This window comes from Ascaphus truei, chromosome 13, assembly GCF_040206685.1.
Source record: "Ascaphus truei isolate aAscTru1 chromosome 13, aAscTru1.hap1, whole genome shotgun sequence".
NCBI classification, from domain to species: domain Eukaryota; kingdom Metazoa; phylum Chordata; class Amphibia; order Anura; family Ascaphidae; genus Ascaphus; species Ascaphus truei.
The window spans coordinates 41,027,488-41,048,993 of NC_134495.1; the positions used below are offsets into that span (position 1 = coordinate 41,027,488).

Consider the following 21,506-nt stretch of genomic DNA (forward strand, 5'->3'; position numbering starts at 1 on the left):
GGGAGAGGCAGCTCTCTCTGTGCAGGGAGATCGCCTGTGAGAGCTGTGCAGGGAGAGGCGGCTCTCTCTGTGCATGGAGATCGGATGTGAGAGAGGTGCAGGGAGAGGCAGCTCTCTCTGTGCAGGGAGATCGGATGTGAGAGAGGTGCAGGGAGAGGCAGCTCTCTCTGTGCAGGGAAAGGCGGCTTTCTCTGTGCAGGGAGATCGCCTGTTATTGCTGTGCAGGGAGAGGCGGCTCTCTCTGTGCAGGGAGATCGCCTGTGAGAGCTGTGCAGGGAGAGGCAGCTCTCTCTGTGCAGGGAGATCGGATGTGAGAGCTGTGCAGGGAGAGGCGGCTCTCTCTGTGCAGGGAGATTGCCAGTGAGAGCTGTGCATGGAGAGGCGGCTCTCTCTATGCAGGGAGATTGCCTGTGAGAGCTGTGCAGGGAGAGGCGGCTCTCTCTGTGCAGGTCTCTATGCAGCTCTTACAGACTGCGAACCAGATCGCACGGGGAGAACTGTGAGAGGCTGAGATGATTTTGCTGCTTCGCCGTACGGTTTAGGCATTTTCTCACCGCACGGTTTGAGATGGGTTCAGATAACTCACCTAACAAACCGTTCGGCGAGAACTTGCCAAACCTTCCGATGTAGCAGCAAACTCGCCGAGGCTACTAGGATGCGCCTCTTAGCGTTTCATTCTAAAAACGCCTGGTCTTCACTGATCAATGGGGAACAAGCGGTTTGTTTAATGAACCAACCGACAAAGTCGCTATTAACATTAAAGGCTTTAAGCGCCGCCCCTCCTTTGTAACGCTAAACCAAATAACGTCACACCACACAAGGTTGGAAGAAAAGGTCACAGCTTTATTTTAACACCCACTGTTAAAATCAACCTGCCCGCCAGCCCAACAGGATCCATGCAAAATGGGGGGGGGGATCCTTCCCCAGACAGCCAGCAATTGGCCCGCTCCCTCTCCCGCCCGTATCATGTGCATGGGGGGGAGATCCTTGCCCAGTGGCAAGCAATTGGCCCGCTCCCTCCCCCCACCCAAAAGCACTGTAAAATGGGAGGGGGAGATCCTCATTCAGCCAATATTCGGCTGCTTCCCTCCCCCTCTCTCCCCTAGGGTCAGCTTAGGTCCAGCCCTAAAGCTGGCGCCCAGCCTTTTACCAGCTTTGATTGGGCATAGGCCGGCCCGGCCCTAAAGTCGGTGCCTCCAGCCTGCCGAGCTGTTCTAGAGGCTCCAGCTGACAGGCGGAACGACCCTAAAGTCCTTGCCCGTTCTCCGTCTCCTGAGCTTGACTGGCACGGCAGCTCCGCCACCCGGAGGCCCCTCTGCCGGGCACCGGCTCCCCTGGGGCCAACACGCCCACCCAAAGCTGCGACCTCTGACCTCAATTCCTCCCGCAAACTCCCCTTGATATTATGTAGGAACACCTCCAAACCCTTTGGCGATAGATGTACACCATCTCTTCGGTGCCAGCTGCCGTCCCTGGCGTCAATCTCTCTGTGCCTAAGGGTTTTACCGCCATAAGAGAGGATGAATTTGCCCATGGCCTTATTTACTTTCTTCCTAGCCTTTTCTTTCCCGATCCATTTCCCCGGCCCCTTCCAAATACACCTTGGAATAATTTCGGACCAAATAATTACAACCTCCCTCCACAGCGCCTTCAAGCGGGCGCATTCCTGCTGCAATCCGTAAATTACCTCTAGGGTTTTGATGTTGGCTAGGTCGTTCCCCCCAAGGTGCAGAACAATAACGTCCGGTTCCACCTTAAATTTTGCCAGCGCCTTGTCCAGAGCCGGTTGCAGATCAGCCAAGCGCATCCCTCTCTTACCAAGCCATCGCAAATTCACCCTCTCTTCCAAAAACCCCAGCTGCTGGCCGCACCGCTGATCCTTCGCCCATTCGTGCGCAAAAGAGATGAAGGAATGACCCATGATCCAAACTTCCACGGTTCTTGCACGGCTACCGACTGAGAGGGAGAAACATGTTAATCTTCTTGCGTCCGCACACTGCTGTGCCCTTTGGCCCTGATGTAACCTCTATAGGCACTGGACTTCCACCTCAGTTTTTTTTTTTATAATTTGCCCCGGCGTACAGCACCGCTGATTCTGAAGGAATGAGTACCAAATAAACTAGGATCCATCCCCCCAGCTGCAAGGCACCGCCTAAAATGCTTTGAAACTGGTACCTTGTGAGCGGCGTCTTGTCCTGATGGATGAGGAAATTACCCCCTAAGGGGGCCTATGCCTTGCGTGGCGCTTAATCCATGCCACTGGGCACACTTTTTCATTACGGTTCCTCGTGAGATGAACCCACGCTCCCCTTCCCGCTTGGTCGGTTATAGGCCTGTGGATCTTGCACGCCACCGACGTACTGTTGCGGCAGCTTTTATTCTAACAAATCACCGGTTTGTCCCTGGCTGGTTCCTGGAATGCGACGCTGTTCACCTGGCGCATGCCGCGTTCACCTTGCATTCCCAGCCACGGGTCATGCCCGGCTGATGCGTTTATTGATAATGGTTCGGATTTTAATAGGCTGCAATGCTTCGCGTGCCAGATGGCAGAAATTCATGAATTGTAATGCGCCGAATCAGTAATGTGTGGGCTTGCAGGTGTTTCGTTTAAAAAAGATACTGTACCACAGTGTGCCATTGTAACTTGGCCTTGGACTTGAGACTGAAGGAAGAGTTGCAAAAATGTATCAATTTAGGCTTTTCATATTAAAGAAAGACAAAGACCAGTTTCAGTTTCTGTTACACTATTCTGCAGAGACCCACCCGCCATGAGTGTTCAAGTGCAGCCCGCTTTCCAAAAACCCGACAGAAGTTATGCGTATTTGATATGGGCCGCGATTAATGCAACAGATGATAAGATGGCAACAGTTGCTCAAATTTATCAGTATTTTATCAAAAACTATGACTTTTACAAATTTTCGAAAACTCCTCATACGTGGAAGCGTGCAGTAAGGAAAAGGTTATGTAGCGACCCCTGTTTTCACCGTATTGAGCCCCAATTTGTTGGAGGGTATTGGTGTGTGTCACCGGATTTTTCCCGTATCTATGATCATGGAGGCGGCAAAAGGCAAAGGGTCGTGTTAAAACCAACTAAGAAACGACAGTCGCTGCCAAGCAATGCACCAGCACCAGCACCAGCACCGGCTTCCAATGACGGTCACACTGTCAGTGACAACCCTGAGCCTGAGCCTGAGTCGGATTTGGCGTGCAGTTTTGATGAAGCTTGCATGTACCTAAGCGATTTCCAGCCTCACCAGCTGACTACAGGTGGACTAGTCCCGCTGCAAACTATCGACGTGGATGATGAAGAAAGCTGGACTGGCAGTGGAGGCAGTGGAGTGTAGGCCTGGAGCCATGGCAGCATACATTCTAATTTAATTGGCGTGTACGCCCTTGACGGGGCCACTATCAGCCTGCTTGCCGGTGGTCTTAGCTTTTCTAAAACATTTCTGCACTGGGTGGCCGCCGCTGCAGATTGAACAAACGTGTAGGAACCTACACTCCCCTTGAGCAAGAGTTTTTATTGAAGTCCCAGCACTCTGATCTCTTTGGTTTACCTGGTGTTTGATTTGCTGGCTGCCCACCCGGCCCCCTGGCAAAGGGAACCAATTTCTCCGGTGTAACCCGGCGGATCCATAAGTCCAGGTCCCTAGTGCCAAAATTCAGAACGGGGTTACCGTGCATCTTGTGCCTAAACTCCTCATCGTATTCGTGCCACGCTGCACCCCCATACGTTTTGTGTGTGTCGTGTATCAGTTCAATGTATTTAAGGACATTCAGGCCCTCCTCTGGGTGCTTCTCCAGCAGGCAGCTGGCTAACACTAGGTAACCCCTTAGCCAGTTGTCCATGGTTTAATGCTTGTTACCGCCCTCATCGCCTGCAGCCTTCACTTTTTTCTTGGCCTGCAACCCCTCAGTAGAAAGGTCGTATACGTCTGTGAATTTCCCTTTTATAATTGCTTTTCTCACCTTGGGTGTAACCTGACTGGAGAGAGAGGTCATAGCGCAGGCGTATGTGTCCTTACCCTTCATCGCTGCGCTGGTGCTGACGCTACCGTCCTTTATTTTTGGGGCCATGCTCTCCCCCGCTGCCTCCTGCGTTGCCCCGCTTGGCCTAGCCTTAAGTGCCCGGTTAATTCCCACTAGCTGTTTCTTTAGTAATATATACATCGGGGTCTTGTGTAGTCGTGTTGCACTCTCTGACTCTGAAATGTCGCTGTTGCTGTCACTATCCGAATCGCTAGTCTCAGTACTTGACATAGGATTCATTTCCTTACCCTGAATCCCGTTGGTCGGTTCAGCATCATGCGCTGACCCAGAAGTGGAGCATGTCGACTGGGTGCGGTGTCTATTGTCCTCTTCGCCGTGCGCTGCTGGAGGTAGGTAGAGTTCCCAGGCGTGAGATGACCGCTCATTGGCCGCCGCTTCCTGCTGAAACTGAGAAGACCCAGCCTGCGGTTCCCATGCGGGAACCAGGTGCCGGGTCACATTAATTCCCCTGACCCGACGTGACCCCTGGGTGGGAGGGGCAGGGGCCCCACGGTTGCTGGACCGCCCGCGCCCCTGCCAGCTGGAGGTAAGTAGGTGGGATGGTTGGGTATAACGTGTGGTGGTATGTAATAAGTTGGTGTTTCACGGTAGTAACCCTGCTCACAGTCTGTCCTGTACTGTGAGGGGTAAGGTTGAGGTCGCCCTGAGGGGTGAAATTGAGGTCTCCCTGCAGTACTGCTAGGGACCTCATGGTGGCGCTGCTGCATTGAAGAGCCAAGGCTAAAGCCTGCCTCTGCAGACCTGCCTGTGATCTCCTGTCCCCTTAAGGAACGCGGGCAGGGAAACCCCCCCTCCCTCTGCTCATAGAAGCCTGTGGGGTGAGAGGGAAGCAGGGGGAGGGACCAGGCTGCAGCCCGTGGGGGGGGAAGAGCGCCCCTCCCTCCCCTGCTGCTGCTGCACATGGGAGGGAGGTGAGTAATGGCGCCGAGGAGCACGTGGACCCTGGTCGCAGGGGTAAGTGAGCAGGGGGAGCGGGTCCCACCCCCCGGCCGGCGCCTGGCAGTCCCCCCGATCGGGTTGAGAAATAAGGGAGGGGGGGACCTGGCCAGCGGTGCCTGATATTCCCCGCGATCGGGGTGAGGAGGTTGGTGGAGCTGCATGCGCCCTGGCCGGCGCACGCGGCGCCAGATGGTTCCCGCGGTCGGGTTGGGAGGGCTGGTAGTGGGGGGTCTGGCCATCGGGCAGGGTGTTGCCGTCATCGGCAGGGGGGTGAGCGGGCTGGCGACGCGGGGCTGGCGGAGGAGAGGCCGCACACTATTGAGGGCGGAGCGGCTCTCCCCAGAGATCGGGTCCTCCAGGCCTGAAGGCTGGCAGCGTGGAGCACGGCGAGACCGCGCTTGGGCAGGGGAAGGTGAGCGCAGGCGGCGGGGCTTCGCAGGGGCCCGAACCGGGAGGCGGCCGTGGGAAGAGGGGCGTTTGGGGGAGAGCCTTGGAGCAGTGGAGGGGACAGGGGAAGGAGCGGACGCTGGCGGGAGGCGTCTGCGCTTGGCGGGGGACCTGGCCGGGCTGGGGGAATTGGCACGTGGGTTTCTGCCCGCACCTCTGTGCTGGGATCTGCGCGGGGCAGGGACACTTACTGCTGCGGCCAAGTTTATTCGAGCATTTGCCCATTCTTGGCCGCAGCAGTAGCCTGGCGCGCGCCCGAGGGTGACGGGCGCGCGCCGAAGCAGCGGAAGAGCGCCCTCCGATCGGGGCGCTCTCCCTACCGCTGCCGGGTCCGCCGGGTCCCCCGGAACCCCCTGCCGCCGTCCCGCGATCGCGGGACACCAGGGCTCCCTCGGGGAGCCCTGGACGCGCGTGCAGGGGGCGCAGGCTCCCGAAGACGTGTGACCGCGCGTCTATGACGCGCGGCACGCCGAGGGGCGGCCACTAGCAAGCCGGGAAATCTCCCGGCTTGCAGATCTGGCCGAAGTGTAATAAACTGTGTCGCCACTGTACCTGATCCTCTGTTGCAGCCGCAGCGTCGGATTCAGGATCCAGGTGGGTGAGGCTGGCAGGGCTCGAGGGGTCTTCATGCAGCGGGGAGCTGCTGTAATCCCCGAGGCCTGTCATCATATCTGGAAAGATGTGCAGATCCGCAGCAAAAATCCTGTTAGGTAAGGGAAAAAGTTCCGTTAGCTCTAACTCTTCCCCCCAGAGACCCTCTCTTTATACCTTTTCACCCCCCTCCCCCTAGATGGGATTGGACAAACAGCCTTCCCACTCCGTGGGGGAAGGGGGGTTTTCCGACCCCCCAGCTCACGCCAATCAGGACGTCGCCCCATTTTGGGGCCTCTGTCTCATCAAAATAACTTGTTTTGTTTGGTTCAAATGATTACGTCTCCAGCAGAGACCGGGACTGAGGAGTTTTACATAGAAAATCCCAGATTTGCTGCAGTTTACATGGAATACATGTCCCACTTTGTGACCCTGAAAGGGTGTGAATGTGACAGCTCAGTCACCCGAGGGGTCACCCTGATAATAACTACATTTGTGTCCCAGGAAAGAGCAGAATAATAACAGATGTAGATGTGAATACAGACCGGCAGCGTGAGCTGGGACTGTAACACACCCTAGTTTGGAGAAAAGAAGGATTAAAGAAGTGTCATAACGCATGTGTACCGCAAGTACTTTATTAAAGCATATGGAGAAAGGATAGGAACCAGCAAAAGTATCGGTCCTAAGTAAGCATATAGTGCACACCCGAACCGAGAGATTACTAAACTCTCTAAGCAACTGCTAATTATGGAACATATACAGCATCGACACACTTTATTCGAGCAAATGCCCAGTTTGTACCTAGCAGATACCTGGAATGCGCCGCTCCTCACCTCTGACAAGCCCCGTTGCGTTTGCCTTCCCAGCCACGGTTCATGCCTGGCTGACGGGGGCCTGATCTGTTAAATGATAATGATCAGGATTTAATAGGCTGCAATGCTTCGCGTGTCCACCAGATGGCATAAATTCATGAATTGTAATGCAGTATATATATATACAGTACTGTATATACACAGTATATATATATATATATATATATATATATATATATATATATATATATACTGTATAACAACAACCCCTATAAGCCCTAGCATACAGTACTGTATATGCACATACATAAATGATACTACTGTATGGGCGGCGGGGGCGAGATGTGTTTGCAGCAGAGAGAGATCCGCTGCTCTCTCTCTGCGCAAACATCGGCACATTAAAAATTATTTTAAATACATTTTTATTGATAGTGTACATGTGCAGGGGGTCTCCGGAGCTGAACCGCGTTGGTTTCAGGTCTGTGGACCCCCTGCTCCCTGAGATACAGCCCCCTTTAGGGGGTGCCGGTATCCCTCTGCTTGGTTTAAAGGGCCCGACCACGTGATCGCGGCCTGTAAACCAAGCAGAGCAGAGGGATACCGGCACCCCCTAAAGGGGCCTGTATCTCGGGGAGCAGGGGGTCCCCAGACCTGAAACCAGTGCGGTTCTGCTATGGAGACCCTCTGCACATGTACAGTATCAATAAAACACATACAGTATACAGTATAAATAAACACTCGTTCTTTACCTTAGCGGCTATGCGCTATGGTAAAGAAGCAGCATTTCTGTATTTTAATAATATTGTACAGTGAGCAGGGGGTTCCCTGAGCCAGAAATTAATGCAGGGACTTATTTGTTGGACTCTAGAGGACTATCTGCATTGAGCAGATTAAGGAAAGTTCACAGCACCACACATTTTTTTGTTCAAATTGTATTTTTTAGTTGCTTTGATTAGACATTCATTATGCACTATTGGTATATTAATTAATCTCCTTATTTAAGGATATATTGTATTATTTTATCATATATTAATTCATTAATATTGTGTTTATATATTTATAATCCACTAATAGTCTATTTATAGATACCCTATATTTCTGGCTATTCACACACGAGCGCAGACCTTCATTGTATATATTGTTAATAGTTTTTCAACTTCACGGTCAGCAGCTGTTGGTTGGGTGCCAGAAATACAGTCTTCATCATGATGTCTAATAGTAAAGAAAGATTAGCCAGAAGGCAAAACTATCTCAAACCAGCTGAGTCTATTACAGTTGAGATTATGGAGGAGGGTATAGATTTAAAAACCAATTTCTTTAGGCTTGAGAAATTGGCAAAGGAGGAGATGAAGCATTGGCTTGATCTACTCTCATTGGAAAGATATCTAAATGAAAATATAATTCCTAGAGGTTTAAGAGTAACAAAGAAACCTACATTTGAAACCAGTGAGGATTTTTCCTCAAAATGGAACTCCATTTTGGAGAAATGTTCCTTCTCATTGATTCGCTTATTAATCTCGTACCGAGAGGAGAGAGTGAAATTCACTGAGAAGGAAATAGAGGAAGTACAACAAATTTTAATGCCATATACAGAGAGTGAAGAGTTTCAGGAATTGGATCAATTGGTGAATAAGAGAGTATTAAACTATGAAAAAGATATTATGGAACGCAAAGACACAAAATATCATAGAGATACCAATGACTATGCTACTAATCAGGTTACTAATTGGAAAAGAGTTAAGCGAGATGATTCTAAACACCACTATCCCCCTAAGAAGGGAAAGAAACAATACAAATATAGGGAAAGCAGTAGGGACCACCAACATACCTCAGGAGTAACACCTAGAACACATACACCCAGGACGAATAAACAGAAGGAAAACAAACCTACTACACCGGGGTGTTCTACAGAGAATAGATTTGAGGTTTTGACAGATTCCCCCAAGAATTCAGATCTTGTTAATAAAGAAGGTGGAGAAACAAGTGGGGCCATTCCCAAACACACCAATAGGGATTCATCACCATCTCGGTCCAAAATAACCTCACATACTGCTTCTATTTTAGAGTTGGTGAAGAAGGAGGAAGAGAGAGAGAAAAGGAGAACTTACCCATTATGGGACAGACATCCCACAGTGCGGGAACACTCCTCACAACGCAGAAAAAGAAACAGCGAGGAAGAAGATCTGGGCAGCGTGAACAAAGAAAGAAGGAAGGCAGACTAAGGACATTGATGCCGGAGAGTCACGGTATTTTCAACCTATCAAGTTTTGTATTGTCAGCACATCATACCGCACTCCTCTCTAAAGGTCTTTCTTTTGCACCTAGTAGTTCACCTAAAAAATTCAATTTATTTGTAGATTTAAATAAATATATTAGGAAGGTCACACTAATGAGATTTTTCACTATGAAGGGCAAAGAGAAGGAGGAGATGTTCAGCTCTCAAGAGAGGGATTGTATTAAAGCCATGACTTCACTATTGGCAGATGGCTCTGACATAGCTGACATTGATACAAACTGTGGCCAAAATTTGGACATTTTTACACAACATACTACACATCTTAATGATGTTGTATTGGATATTGTGGAAAATTTGGTAGATCCAGTATTGTCTTCCTCCACTGTTGCTGATAATATCTCCGTGGAATCCTCTACAGTTAACATCAAACATTCACCTTTTATCCCAAAATCCACCTTCTTCCCCTATCAAGCAAAGGGGGGGTTCATTGATACATTTTACACACTAGTATTGAAAGATTTTGAATCCCTCTGCCAAAATATACCTGTATTACAAAAAAGCAATTTACATAAAAACGAACTACAGGCTTTAAAAGAGTTGAGCGAAGATAGTGAAATTGTAATAAGACAGGCAGATAAAGGTGGCGGAATAGTGCTTCAAGATAAGAGTGTATACATAGCAGAAGCAAATCGTCTGTTAGGTGATGTGAAGTCATATATACCTCTACAAAGAGACCCAATGGATATCTATCAAAAGGATCTCAAAATATTCCTCTTAGAGGCAAAACATGAGGGAATCATCACACAGGCAGAATTTGATTTCTTATTCAAAAGAAACCCTAGAACACCAGTGTTTTACCACATACCAAAGATACACAAAGATACAACTAACCCACCAGGGAGACCTATTGTCTCTGGGGTTGAGTCTATGACGTCCAGCGTGTCCCAGTATGTTGACCATTTTTTACAGCCTATGGTGGTCAAGTTAAGATCACATATTAGGGACACGCTGCATGTTATAGACTCAATCTCAGGGATACGTTGGAAATCCACTTACATTTGGGCCACATGCGATGTGGCCTCTCTGTATACATGCATTGGTCATACAAAGGGAGTGGCAGCAATAGCACATTTTTTGGAAAAGGACAATCTTATCAACAAAACACAGAGAGAATTCATTTTAAATGCTATCCTGTTCATTCTGGAACATAATTATTTTTATTTGGAGATGATTACTATCTTCAGATCTGTGGAACGGCTATGGGCACCCGCTTTGCCCCCAGCTATGCAAACCTTTACATGGGCCTATGGGAGGACACTCATTTGTGGGGTAATGCTAGGCTGGGGGCGGGCTTGGTGTACTATGGCCGTTTCATAGACGACCTGATTTTCATCTGGGACGGTGAACAGGAGGCATTGAGTGAGATTCTAACAGCATTTAATGACAATCAGATGGATTTGAGGTTTACTTTTGATATAAATAAATACAATATTAATTTTTTGGATTTAGAATTAATGGTGAACAACAAGAATGAAATTGTAACAAAAACATTTTTCAAAAAAGTGTCCACAAATGCATACCTACATTTCAACAGCAACCATTACCATAAATGGTTGGAGAACGTCCACAGGGGCCAATTTCTCAGAATCAGGAGGAATTGTTCTCTTGATTCAGACTACTTGGCCCAGGGGGACGCTCTTGTAAAAAAGTTTGTGGACAAAGGTTACAATCACCATAAGGTCCTAGAAACTTTTCAACAAGTGGGCCAACTGGATAGACAAGAACTTTTAGATCAGTCAAAAGGCAATATAATATCCAGAAATAGAAAGAGGCAGATAAGGGACAAGAATGAGATCTGTATCCCACAATTTATAACACAATTCAACTGTGCTTCACAAAAAATTAAAAATATATTAAACAAACACTGGGGAATTTTGCTTAATGATCCAATCATAGGCAAAAATCTACCACCCAAAATACCGGTGATATTTCAGAAAGCCAGAAATATAAAATCAATCGTGGCACCCAGTAGACTGAAAAAATTCAGAAATGCTGTACAAACAAATAAGAACGTAAAAAATGGTAATTTCCTGTGCAATCGCTCAAGATGCCTTACATGCAAACACTTAAAGAAGACTGAGAGTGTCACATCCCACTCTAATGGATCAGTACATCAAATAAAGGGCCATATCAACTGTCTGTCCACTCACATTGTATATGCCATCACATGCCCCTGCGGGCTTCAGTATATTGGTAGAACCAAAAGGGCCCTATGTATACGATTCCTGGAACATCGACGTAATATAATTCATGGGTTAAAAACACATAGTTTATCCAGACATTACGAATTGAAGCACAATAAAGATCCGTCCTCATTAGTAATCATGGGGGTTGAGGCCATAAATTCTACACTTCTGAGTGGAGACAGGCATAAATTGCTTAATCTTAGAGAAACATACTGGATCTACGAATTGAATACACTGAGTCCAGAAGGCCTGAATGATTGTATTGATGTTAGCACAGTCATCTAAATCCATTTCTGTCTATATTTTGAGATGGATTTTTCTCCTGTTTTCTTTTTGCTCCCTATCACTATTGGATGGGTTATGTTACATGTCTGGTGACCACGGAGGTCTGGGTTGAACATGTTTACATGTTCCCTTCGTGATCGCCAGACATAGGTTATTATTAATAGTAATTCACCCATTTTGGTGTATTATTTATGACAGCACTCAACCATTTTGTTTGAGGGTTCATAATATCGGTAGCACACATCAAATAAATTAGCACATCAAATAAATCATTCACACACACAAATAGCATAGTACCGTACTAGGGCACATCTATTATAGTTTGTTATTTTAGCATAATTTGGATTATGTATTCACATCTATATTTATATTTAATCACTTATCACGTATACATAGATTTCTTTTTTCACCTTCACAATTCTCAAACCCCCTTTCCTTCCCCCCCTCCCCGACCCCCTCCCCCTCCCCCCCCCCAAACCCCCCCCACCTCCCCCCCCCCTTTCTCCCCTTCCCTCTTTCCATCACACCGAGGAGTGTTGGGAGACAAGCTGAACCATGCAAATTTGCTGGGCTGACCATTCAAGTGACCTAGGATACATGTCCGGTCTAAACTTCCAAAAATATATTTCACTAATGCTGCTCTCTTCCACGCTGGTTCTATTTTATAGTTCAAATTGTAACCATACTAAAAGATACTTTCACCTCCAATTTATGGGATACCTATCAATATTCATAGTCACATACACAAATCTCTCAAATTATTCTACAATAATAAGAGTAGAACCATCCATAAGGGATTATGGTTTCAATCTTTATCCATAATAATACTAAAAAGAAAAATATAAATAATACATTAAGGTATAAGTCATTCAATTGTATAGAGAATATTATACTCTTCCTTATTCATCAATTGATCCACCCTCCTCAAGCCCCACTTATTTTGTGTTAAATAACACCTATCTCTTCTGTTTACCAATAGATTCATTGGGGTATTTAGGATATCTGTAGTTATACCCTTATAGTATGTTTAATTAAAACAGATAAGAATATTGACAAAAATTTGGTTTTAATAATTGAAATGTATAACTGTTGCTAATATCATTTATATGAATGTGTTGGCAATTACAGTATATCCTTTTGATACCTTTAGATATACCCTTGTAGTCCGCATAACAACAAAAAAAATAGACAAGAACATCAACTACAAGTTGGTTTTAATAATTTTATAGTATTACTGTCATTCATTTATTTTTATATACATCACTGTGTGCTGGCAAGTATTCAATAATGTAGATGCAATATTTGTTGTTCATGTGTGTACATAATTTGTTCTACTTACAATTTAGATTGCCAACACACTGTTTTTTGCCTATTAACTAATCAAGCTAATTGGACTCGGGGGGTATATAGTATGAGACACCACACACCCAGAGTCCACCCCCTGAAGAAGTCAGTCAATCTGATGAAACGCGTAGGGAAGGTGTGCAGTGGACTTTCCAACGCTTGCCATTGAACTGCTGAGAATCTGTACCGGTCCGGTATCTTGGACGATTCCCGTGACGTCATCCGCTGGTCCGCGGCATCTACCGTCCCCGGTGGGAACTAAAGATCATCTGGTGGTGTGTACCGGGTGAGAGACGATCGTGGAGCGCCTGATACGTCAGTTCCTGCAGGCAGTGAACAACGGAGGCAGCATTGTGTTCCAGTGGAGTCACGGAGGGACTACAGCAGCAAAGCAGCGTTTCCTGGTCCTAGGAGCATGAGTATTACTCATACAATGCTTTTAAATGTTTTATGTTTGTGAGTTCATTTTTATTGAGATTTTTGGGAATTAAATATATCGATTTTTGCACAGTAATGCACTAGGATTTGGCGCTTTTTTTCTTATATCTTTCTATGCAGGTGGAGAGGGAAGTCGTTGTGCCCTTGTAAGAAGCTGCCTGTTGGTCCTAATAGTGCTACTGTTACTCCCCCATTATTGGACTTATTTGTTGGACTCTAGAGGACTATCTGCATTGAGCAGATTAAGGAAAGTTCACAGCACCACACATTTTTTTGTTTAAATTGTATTTTTTAGTTGCTTTGATTAGACATTCATTATGCACTATTGGTATATTAATTAATCTCATTATTTAAGGATATATTGTATCATTTTATCATATATTAATTCATTAATATTGTGTTTATATATTTTTAATCCACTAATAGTCTATTTATAGATACCCTATATTTCTGGCTATTCACACACGAGCGCAGACCTTCATTGTATATATTGTTAATAGTTTTTCAACTTCACGGTCAGCAGCTGTTGGTTGGGTGCCAGAAATACAGTCTTCATCATGATGTCTAATAGTAAAGAAAGATTAGCCAGAAGGCAAAACTATCTCAAACCAGCTGAGTCTATTACAGTTGAGATTATGGAGGAGGGTATAGATTTAAAAACCAATTTCTTTAGGCTTGAGAAATTGGCAAAGGAGGAGATGAAGCATTGGCTTGATCTACTCTCATTGGAAAGATATCTAAATGAAAATATAATTCCTAGAGGTTTAAGAGTAACAAAGAAACCTACATTTGAAACCAGTGAGGATTTTTCCTCAAAATGGAACTCCATTTTGGAGAAATGTTCCTTCTCATTGATTCGCTTATTAATCTCGTACCGAGAGGAGAGAGTGAAATTCACTGAGAAGGAAATAGAGGAAGTACAACAAATTTTAATGCCATATACAGAGAGTGAAGAGTTTCAGGAATTGGATCAATTGGTGAATAAGAGAGTATTAAACTATGAAAAAGATATTATGGAACGCAAAGACACAAAATATCATAGAGATACCAATGACTATGCTACTAATCAGGTTACTAATTGGAAAAGAGTTAAGCGAGATGATTCTAAACACCACTATCCCCCTAAGAAGGGAAAGAAACAATACAAATATAGGGAAAGCAGTAGGGACCACCAACATACCTCAGGAGTAACACCTAGAACACATACACCCAGGACGAATAAACAGAAGGAAAACAAACCTACTACACCGGGGTGTTCTACAGAGAATAGATTTGAGGTTTTGACAGATTCCCCCAAGAATTCAGATCTTGTTAATAAAGAAGGTGGAGAAACAAGTGGGGCCATTCCCAAACACACCAATAGGGATTCATCACCATCTCGGTCCAAAATAACCTCACATACTGCTTCTATTTTAGAGTTGGTGAAGAAGGAGGAAGAGAGAGAGAAAAGGAGAACTTACCCATTATGGGACAGACATCCCACAGTGCGGGAACACTCCTCACAACGCAGAAAAAGAAACAGCGAGGAAGAAGATCTGGGCAGCGTGAACAAAGAAAGAAGGAAGGCAGACTAAGGACATTGATGCCGGAGAGTCACGGTATTTTCAACCTATCAAGTTTTGTATTGTCAGCACATCATACCGCACTCCTCTCTAAAGGTCTTTCTTTTGCACCTAGTAGTTCACCTAAAAAATTCAATTTATTTGTAGATTTAAATAAATATATTAGGAAGGTCACACTAATGAGATTTTTCACTATGAAGGGCAAAGAGAAGGAGGAGATGTTCAGCTCTCAAGAGAGGGATTGTATTAAAGCCATGACTTCACTATTGGCAGATGGCTCTGACATAGCTGACATTGATACAAACTGTGGCCAAAATTTGGACATTTTTACACAACATACTACACATCTTAATGATGTTGTATTGGATATTGTGGAAAATTTGGTAGATCCAGTATTGTCTTCCTCCACTGTTGCTGATAATATCTCCGTGGAATCCTCTACAGTTAACATCAAACATTCACCTTTTATCCCAAAATCCACCTTCTTCCCCTATAAAGCAAAGGGGGGGTTCATTGATACATTTTACACACTAGTATTGAAAGATTTTGAATCCCTCTGCCAAAATATACCTGTATTACAAAAAAGCAATTTACATAAAAACGAACTACAGGCTTTAAAAGAGTTGAGCGAAGATAGTGAAATTGTAATAAGACAGGCAGATAAAGGTGGCGGAATAGTGCTTCAAGATAAGAGTGTATACATAGCAGAAGCAAATCGGCTGTTAGGTGATGGGAAGTCATATGTACCTCTACAAAGAGACCCAATGGATATCTATCAAAAGGATCTCAAAATATTCCTCTTAGAGGCAAAACATGAGGGAATCATCACACAGGCAGAATTTGATTTCTTATTCAAAAGAAACCCTAGAACACCAGTGTTTTACCACATACCAAAGATACACAAAGATACAACTAACCCACCAGGGAGACCTATTGTCTCTGGGGTGGAGTCTATGACGTCCAGCGTGTCCCAGTATGTTGACCATTTTTTACAGCCTATGGTGGTCAAGTTAAGATCACATATTAGGGACACGCTGCATGTTATAGACTCAATCTCAGGGATACCTTGGAAATCCACTTACATTTGGGCCACATGTGATGTGGCCTCTCTGTATACATGCATTGGTCATACAAAGGGAGTGGCAGCAATAGCACATTTTTTGGAAAAGGACAATCTTATCAACAAAACACAGAGAGAATTCATTTTAAATGCAATCCTGTTCATTCTGGAACATAATTATTTTTATTTGGAGATGATTACTATCTTCAGATCTGTGGAACGGCTATGGGCACCCACTTTGCCCCCAGCTATGCAAACCTTTACATGGGCCTATGGGAGGACACTCATGTGTGGGGTAATGCTAGGCTGGGGGCGGGCTTGGTGTACTATGGCCGTTTCATAGACGACCTGATTTTCATCTGGGACGGTGAACAGGAGGCATTGAGTGAGATTCTAACAGCATTTAATGACAATCAGATGGATTTGAGGTTTACTTTTGATATAAATAAATACAATATTAATTTTTTGGATTTAGAATTAATGGTGAACAACAAGAATGAAATTGTAACAAAAACATTTTTCAAAAAAGTGTCCACAAATGCATACCTACATTTCAACAGCAACCATTACCATAAATGGTTGGAGAACGTCCCCAGGGGCCAATTTCTCAGAATCAGGAGGAATTGTTCTCTTGATTCAGACTACTTGGCCCAGGGGGACGCTCTTGTAAAAAAGTTTGTGGACAAAGGTTACAATCACCATAAGGTCCTAGAAACTTTTCAACAAGTGGGCCAACTGGATAGACAAGAACTTTTAGATCAGTCAAAAGGCAATATAATATCCAGAAATAGAAAGAGGCAGATAAGGGACAAAAATGAGATCTGTATCCCACAATTTATAACACAATTCAACTGTGCTTCACAAAAAATTAAAAATATATTAAACAAACACTGGGGAATTTTGCTTAATGATCCAATCATAGGCAAAAATCTACCACCCAAAATACCGGTGATATTTCAGAAAGCCAGAAATATAAAATCAATCGTGGCACCCAGTAGACTGAAAAAATTCAGAAATGCTGTACAAACAAATAAGAACGTAAAAAATGGTAATTTCCTGTGCAATCGCTCAAGATGCCTTACATGCAAACACTTAAAGAAGACTGAGAGTGTCACATCCCACTCTAATGGATCAGTACATCAAATAAAGGGCCATATCAACTGTCTGTCCACTCACATTGTATATGCCATCACATGCCCCTGCGGGCTTCAGTATATTGGTAGAACCAAAAGGGCCCTATGTATACGATTCCTGGAACATCGACGTAATATAATTCATGGGTTAAAAACACATAGTTTATCCAGACATTACGAATTGAAGCACAATAAAGATCCGTCCTCATTAGTAATCATGGGGGTTGAGGCCATAAATTCTACACTTCTGAGTGGAGACAGGCATAAATTGCTTAATCTTAGAGAAACATACTGGATCTACGAATTGAATACACTGAGTCCAGAAGGCCTGAATGATTGTATTGATGTTAGCACAGTCATCTAAATCCATTTCTGTCTATATTTTGAGATGGATTTTTCTCCTGTTTTCTTTTTGCTCCCTATCACTATTGGATGGGTTATGTTACATGTCTGGTGACCACGGAGGTCTGGGTTGAACATGTTTACATGTTCCCTTCGTGATCGCCAGACATAGGTTATTATTAATAGTAATTCACCCATTTTGGTGTATTATTTATGACAGCACTCAACCATTTTGTTTGAGGGTTCATAATATCGGTAGCACACATCAAATAAATTAACACATCAAATAAATCATTCACACACACAAATAGCATAGTACCGTACTAGGGCACATCTATTATAGTTTGTTATTTTAGCATAATTTGGATTATGTATTCACATCTATATTTATATTTAATCACTTATCACGTATACATAGATTTCTTTTTTCACCTTCACAATTCTCAAACCCCCTTTCCTTCCCCCCCTCCCCGACCCCCTCCCCCTCCCCCCCCCAAACCCCCCCCCCACCTCCCCCCCCCCCCTTTCTCCCCTTCCCTTTTTCCATCACACCGAGGAGTGTTGGGAGACAAGCTGAACCATGCAAATTTGCTGGGCTGACCATTCAAGTGACCTAGGATACATGTCCGGTCTAAACTTCCAAAAATATATTTCACTAATGCTGCTCTCTTCCACGCTGGTTCTATTTTATAGTTCAAATTGTAACCATACTAAAAGATACTTTCACCTCCAATTTATGGGATACCTATCAATATTCATAGTCACATACACAAATCTCTCAAATTATTCTACAATAATAAGAGTAGAACCATCCATAAGGGATTATGGTTTCAATCTTTATCCATAATAATACTAAAAAGAAAAATATAAATAATACATTAAGGTATAAGTCATTCAATTGTATAGAGAATATTATACTCTTCCTTATTCATCAATTGATCCACCCTCCTCAAGCCCCACTTATTTTGTGTTAAATAACACCTATCTCTTCTGTTTACCAATAGATTCATTGGGGTATTTAGGATATCTGTAGTTATACCCTTATAGTATGTTTAATTAAAACAGATAAGAATATTGACAAAAATTTGGTTTTAATAATTGAAATGTATAACTGTTGCTAATATCATTTATATGAATGTGTTGGCAATTACAGTATATCCTTTTGATACCTTTAGATATACCCTTGTAGTCCGCATAACAACAAAAAAAATAGACAAGGACATCAACTACAAGTTGGTTTTAATAATTTTATAGTATTACTGTCATTCATTTATTTTTATATACATCACTGTGTGCTGGCAAGTATTCAATAATGTAGATGCAATATTGGTTGTTCATGTGTGTACATAATTTGTTCTACTTACAATTTAGATTGCCAACACACTGTTTTTTGCCTATTAACTAATCAAGCTAATTGGACTCGGGGGGTATATAGTATGAGACACCACACACCCAGAGTCCACCCCCTGAAGAAGTCAGTCAATCTGATGAAACGCGTAGGGAAGGTGTGCAGTGGACTTTCCAACGCTTGCCATTGAACTGCTGAGAATCTGTACCGGTCCGGTATCTTGGACGATTCCCGTGACGTCATCCGCTGGTCCGCGGCATCTACCGTCCCCGGTGGGAACTAAAGATCATCTGGTGGTGTGTACCGGGTGAGAGACGATCGTGGAGCGCCTGATACGTCAGTTCCTGCAGGCAGTGAACAACGGAGGCAGCATTGTGTTCCAGTGGAGTCACGGAGGGACTACAGCAGCAAAGCAGCGTTTCCTGGTCCTAGGAGCATGAGTATTACTCATACAATGCTTTTAAATGTTTTATGTTTGTGAGTTCATTTTTATTGAGATTTTTGGGAATTAAATATATCGATTTTTGCACAGTAATGCACTAGGATTTGGCGCTTTTTTTCTTATATCTTTCTATGCAGGTGGAGAGGGAAGTCGTTGTGCCCTTGTAAGAAGCTGCCTGTTGGTCCTAATAGTGCTACTGTTACTCCCCCATTATTGGACTTATTTGTTGGACTCTAGAGGACTATCTGCATTGAGCAGATTAAGGAAAGTTCACAGCACCACACATTTTTTTGTTTAAATTGTATTTTTTAGTTGCTTTGATTAGACATTCATTATGCACTATTGGTATATTAATTAATCTCATTATTTAAGGATATATTGTATCATTTTATCATATATTAATTCATTAATATTGTGTTTATATATTTTTAATCCACTAATAGTCTATTTATAGATACCCTATATTTCTGGCTATTCACACACGAGCGCAGACCTTCATTGTATATATTGTTAATAGTTTTTCAACTTCACGGTCAGCAGCTGTTGGTTGGGTGCCAGAAATACAGTCTTCATCATGATGTCTAATAGTAAAGAAAGATTAGCCAGAAGGCAAAACTATCTCAAACCAGCTGAGTCTATTACAGTTGAGATTATGGAGGAGGGTATAGATTTAAAAACCAATTTCTTTAGGCTTGAGAAATTGGCAAAGGAGGAGATGAAGCATTGGCTTGATCTACTCTCATTGGAAAGATATCTAAATGAAAATATAATTCCTAGAGGTTTAAGAGTAACAAAGAAACCTACATTTGAAACCAGTGAGGATTTTTCCTCAAAATGGAACTCCATTTTGGAGAAATGTTCCTTCTCATTGATTCGCTTATTAATCTCGTACCGAGAGGAGAGAGTGAAATTCACTGAGAAGGAAATAGAGGAAGTACAACAAATTTTAATGCCATATACAGAGTGAAGAGTTTCAGGAATTGGATCAATTGGTGAATAAGAGAGTATTAAACTATGTAAAAGATATTATGGAACGCAAAGACACAAAATATCATAGAGATACCAATGACTATGCTACTAATCAGGTTACTAATTGGAAAAGAGTTAAGCGAGATGATTCTAAACACCACTATCCCCCTAAGAAGGGAAAGAAACAATACAAATATAGGGAAAGAAGTAGGGACCACCAACATACCTCAGGAGTAACACCTAGAACACATACACCCAGGACGAATAAACAGAAGGAAAACAAACCTACTACACCGGGGTGTTCTACAGAGAATAGATTTGAGGTTTTGACAGATTCCCCCAAGAATTCAGATCTTGCTAATAAAGAAGGGGGAGAAACAAGTGGGGCCATTCCCAAACACACCAATAGGGATTCATCACCATCTCGGTCCAAAATAACCTCACATACTGCTTCTATTTTAGAGTTGGTGAAGAAGGAGGAAGAGAGAGAGAAAAGGAGAACTTACCCATTATGGGACAGACATCCCACAGTGCGGGAACACTCCTCACAACGCAGAAAAAGAAACAGCGAGGAAGAAGATCTGGGCAGCGTGAACAAAGAAAGAAGGAAGGCAGACTAAGGACATTGATGCCGGAGAGTCACGGTATTTTCAACCTATCAAGTTTTGTATTGTCAGCACATCATACCGCACTCCTCTCTAAAGGTCTTTCTTTTGCACCTAGTAGTTCACCTAAAAAATTCAATTTATTTGTAGATTTAAATAAATATATTAGGAAGGTCACACTAATGAGATTTTTCACTATGAAGGGCAAAGAGAAGGAGGAGATGTTCAGCTCTCAAGAGAGGGATTGTATTAAAGCCATGACTTCACTATTGGCAGATGGCTCTGACATAGCTGACATTGATACAAACTGTGGCCAAAATTTGGACATTTTTACACAACATACTACACATCTTAATGATGTTGTATTGGATATTGTGGAAAATTTGGTAGATCCAGTATTGTCTTCCTCCACTGTTGCTGATAATATCTCCGTGGAATCCTCTACAGTTAACATCAAACATTCACCTTTTATCCCAAAATCCACCTTCTTCCCCTATCAAGCAAAGGGGGGGTTCATTGATACATTTTACACACTAGTATTGAAAGATTTTGAATCCCTCTGCCAAAATATACCTGTATTACAAAAAAGCAATTTACATAAAAACGAACTACAGGCTTTAAAAGAGTTGAGCGAAGATAGTGAAATTGTAATAAGAC

General features: G+C 43.7%; 1 protein-coding gene and 1 long non-coding RNA gene across 2 annotated transcripts in view; one reads left to right on the forward strand and one right to left on the reverse strand.

Annotated features, from left to right (window-relative positions):
* The window catches only part of LOC142464645 (uncharacterized), a 755,558-nt gene that overhangs the window by 512,745 nt on the left and 221,307 nt on the right, over positions 1-21,506 (reverse strand).
* Positions 8,914-21,452, forward strand: LOC142465273 (uncharacterized). The gene is made up of 3 exons (XR_012787832.1): positions 8,914-9,085; positions 14,805-14,986; positions 20,707-21,452. It is a non-coding gene; the product is annotated as an uncharacterized LOC142465273 (long non-coding RNA).